The sequence below is a fragment of the Elephantulus edwardii genome, unplaced genomic scaffold (assembly GCF_000299155.1).
Source record: "Elephantulus edwardii isolate Elephantulus edwardi_28Jun2011 unplaced genomic scaffold, EleEdw1.0 scaffold00002, whole genome shotgun sequence".
Taxonomy (NCBI): Eukaryota; Metazoa; Chordata; class Mammalia; order Macroscelidea; family Macroscelididae; genus Elephantulus; species Elephantulus edwardii.
Window position 1 is genome coordinate 26,288,677 of NW_006399752.1, and position 4,575 is coordinate 26,293,251.

Below are 4,575 nucleotides of genomic sequence, written 5' to 3' on the forward strand. Positions count from 1 at the left end.
CAATTCCTATGACGTCAGATATGTCCTCCATACTCCCACACCTCTTTCTAGTCTCAACACCAATCTTACTATTTTACTGGGTCAAGAATCTGATGTAATAGCTCACAGACCACACAGAACCACATTGGAGAAGTCAAACATTAATCCAAGTTAGAATTAGCATGCAGTTAGGACAGGTTCTGAAATTACTCGCTGGCATCTCAGCCCTGAACCTCCTGGCTTTAGACCAGTGTTAAAGAGTTTTCAGTCCTGCCAATATTTATTTGCCAAACCCACCCTGACCCCTAATCTATCCAATGAACTTAGGCAATGGCTCTTAGCTTAACTCTGGTTCTGTCCATTGTGGGGCAGCTAGTAGTCCCATCTCTTGTTGATTCTCTGGTTCTCAGCTTCAGCCATGAATGACTGTTGCTGCTGTAAGTCTAGCTGGCTGTATGAATGTCTGGTCCTGAAGAACATCCACTGTGACCCTATTTCTCCCTTGCTGATGGTGAGAGAGATTCTGTGCTGCTGTAATCACTCAAGTTTATTGTCTAGCCAGCCCTTGTAGAATGTAGAGAATGGCCAATCTCCTTGTGGAATGGTGAGCTAGCCAATCCTCTTGTGGATAGGTGAGCACGCTGTATTCCCATATTCTTGCCTGTCCACATGGCAGAGTCAAGTGCAGTGGGAAGAAAAGCCATACTTGAAAGATCATCGTGCCACACCATCGTACCATCAGTGAAGGAAAAAACGGATTAGCACACAGTGTTGGGATAAATGTCAGTCATTTGGGAAAATGTGTCCTTACTTTACTCTGTACAACAATAAAAGTTTCAGTTGAAGTTTTAGATGTAAAACAAAACCAATTTAAAAAAATCTTTAAAACAAAAGAAAAACATAGGTATTTGTGTGTATACATATATTCATGGTAAAGTTTGGCAGCACTCAAGTGTGTAAAGTTAAAGAAAGATTAATATATCACTCTTCATCTGACATCCTTATTCTATTCCCTAAAACAAAGTTCTCAGTTTCTTGTGTATCATTTTAGAGATATTTTATGTTGTTGTTATGTGCCTTTGAGTCTCCTGTGACTCAAAGCAACTCTATGTACAACAGCTCTGACTGAAGAATTAGTTTGCAGAGAAACGACAGGTATAATTTTTAAGGTTCACAATGTATATAAACATGTTCCACCTTACTCCTCCATTTTGCCTAAATAATGCAGATCTGGCTGATACATACTTCATGGTCAACTGACCATGTGTGTTGTGGCAAATCTCACACTCTGTCTTCAAAGTGTGTCCTGCATATGAAGCTCAGCGCCCTGCCCGGCCTGGAGTGCCTTGATTTGCCACAGGACCTTGCCCCCCCCATATGAACACTAACTGGATATATTGTTTTATCAAATTGCTGCAAAGAAAATTCATTCCAAATATTAATTATTGCTGTAAGCCTTTAAAGTCAGCCTGTCCCTTTCCTCTTTTATGGTTCCAAGTAAACCCAAGAAGAACATCATTAAAGAAATCACAATTATAAGATGGGCTAAAACTTAGCATCTGTCTTCTTTAACTAGCAGTAATAAAATAATGAATACCAGCAGAATTCTGCTACAAATCATATCATGCAATTATTTTGTTAGCTCCTTTCTTTCATTATCTCAAACAAAACCATTCTGAGCTCAAGACTTCTAAAATGTCTATTTGTTTCCCTACACTGCAGAATGTTGTTCTCAGAAGTCTCTGAGAACTGTTGTTTTCCCATGGCATGTTAGTATCTCAAAACATTATCTAATGATTTTCATTTACTTCTTTCAAAGGCCTTTTCTTAATGGGCTTTAAAGAAATACAGCTTTTAGTTAAAGTTTTCTTACTCCCTTCCATCTTTATATATAAGTTGATAATGTCTTTATTTCACAGGAAACAATGCAATACTTGGCAATTAATTCTAGGCAGCTGCTTTCATAGTGCCATGTGACCATTTCTCATTAAAACCAATTACTAAAATACTTGGTAAAGTCAATAAAAATGATGTTTTCTTGTTTTTGCCTGACAAATGTTTTTTATTTCCCCACATATCCTGCTGCTGTTATGTGCTTTTGAGTCGCTTGTGACCCATAGCGATCCTATGTACAGCAGCTCTGAACCCTGTGCTGTCCTGAGCCAGTCTTACTCATTTTGACACACCAACCCTCATTGCTTCAGTAACTGTATCAATCTATCTCATAAAGGGTCTTCCTGTCCTGTGCTGTCCCTCCACCCTTCCAAGCATGATGTCCTTCTCCAAGGATTGGTCTCTCCTGGTTACATCCCCAAAATATGTGAGACAGAGAGCTTCAAAATCCTAGCCTCCAAGGAGAAACCTGATATTCTGCAGCAAGTACTTTAGATCTTCTTCAGTTTCAGCAAGCCTCAATCTCTTCTCCATCTGTCTTGGTGCTGCCAATTGGCCCAGTAGTGAGAATCTTTGTCTTCTTGTTTGTTAAGCTTCAATCCATATTGAATATGGATTCAATGAATAGCGTTGGTTGTTAATGAGTCTTCCTCCAATCTTGATGTCACATTCCTTCTCATAAAGTCCTGCTATGTTAGTGTAGTCAATTATATTGATTACTGTGTGCTAAAAATAAAAAAAAAGGAAAAAGCTATCTCTGATGGTGGACTTACCCAGCTGAATACGTCTCCTGATTTCCTGACTGCTAATAATAAGGGTGCCTGATTATTCACCTCAGCAAGATGAAATAATTGATGAACAACTTCAATCCTTTCTCCACCTATCATGATGCTGCCTATTTGCCGTGTTGTGGGAATTTTTGTTTTCTTAATGTTGAGATGTAATTCATACCAAAGGCTGGACAATGAATAAGGATGACAAGAGGAATTAATACCTTTGAATTGTGGTGTTGGAGAAGAAAGCAGTAAGGAGCTGTACTGACTTTTCCAAAGACTAGCTTCCTCTGATAACATATCCAAAGTATGTGAGATGGAGTTTTTTACATTCCTGCTTCCAAGGAACATCCTGCTTTTACTTTCTCCAGGATATATATGTATTTATTCTCCTGGCAGTCCATGAAATAGCAAATATTCTTCTCCAACACCACAGCTCAAAGGCATTGATGCTTCCTCTGTCATCTTTACTCATTTCCAGCTTAAAGATGCATAGCAAGTTATTGAAAAGACTATGGCTTGGACCAGATACACCTCAGTCTTTGACTGATATTGCTGCTCTTTAGCAAGCGGAGGTTCAAATACTTGAAGCCAAAGTGGTTGAACCTTTGAAAGCTTATGGAACAATTGTAGAACTCAAATGGGAGCATGTCAAAGCCACATTAACAGCAAGGAATTGAGAAGCTAAGCAGTTAACCCAGTTAGAGCGGACACACCAGCAAAACCCACCTGACTGCCACGTTACTCCACCGGCTGGACCAGGATGACAGAGAGCTGCAATGGATGACACCCAAACAAGATGTCGCCTGGGGAAACGATTGACAACTTTCAAAAGCAGAAAATAAAAGACATAAAAGAATATATTTTTAGAATTTATCACTACACCATGGCCTTCCAAAATATACAAAAGATTGGCGAGGAAGACAGTTTAGAGGTTTCCAGAAACTCTGTGTATCCACCCTATTATTCCTCTCCTTTAGATGTGTAAGAGCAAATTCAAAGTCACCTCTTTAGAAAGTGCTGACAGCTTGTGTATCTGGACCGGACCAGGTATCCACCTACTGACTGAAAAAGGCTCACGTAGATGAGGAGGAGGCTGGATTAGACATGACAGATGGAAACTAATTTTCAAGTACACTTCACATTTCTACTTATATCTCATATTGACTTAGAATATAAGATTATAAAAGATTATAAATTATAAAACTTTACCCTAGCTCAAGCTAAAAATTAAACGCTACTACGGAAGCAACGATGCAAGATTCTGCTGAAGATTATCCAAAAACGACCGGAACAGCACATCAGCAGAGAACTGCCAGAAGTCCAGGCTGGGTTTAGAAGGGGCCATGGTACTAGGGATACTGTAGCTAATGTTAGATGGATATTGGCTGGAAGCAGGGAGTACCAGAGGAATGTGTATCTGTGCTTCATTGACTATGCAAAAGCGTTTGTCTGTGTGGACCATAACAAACTGTGGATGACTCTGAGAAGAATGGGAATTCCAGAACACTTGATTGTGCTAATGCGAAACTTATACTTGAACCAAGAGGCAGTAGTCAGAACAGAGCAAAGAAACACTGCATGGTTCAAAATTGGGAAGGGCGTACACCAGGGATGTGTCCTGTCTCCATACCTTTTCAACCTGTATGCAGAACAGATCATCCGGGAGGCTGGGCTCTATGAGGAGAAATGTGGTGTCAGGATTGGTGGAAGATCTATCAACAATCTGCGTTATGCAGATGACACAACCCTGCTTGCTGAAACTGAGGAGGACCTGATATGCTTGCTGCTGAGGGTCAGAGACTGCAGCCTTCAAGATGGATTGAAGCTTAATGTCAAGAAGACAAAGATTCTCACCACTGGACCAATTGGCAGCATCAGGATGGATGGTGAAGAGATTGAGATTGTTCACAGCTTTAGTCTGCTTGGC

At 40.1% G+C, this 4,575-nt stretch overlaps 1 pseudogene; it reads left to right on the plus strand.

The window, feature by feature from the left end:
- The first annotated feature begins 397 nt into the window (after positions 1 to 397).
- LOC102847095 lies at positions 398 to 3,770 on the plus strand (annotated as a pseudogene).
- Positions 3,771 to 4,575: the final 805 nt, after the last annotated feature.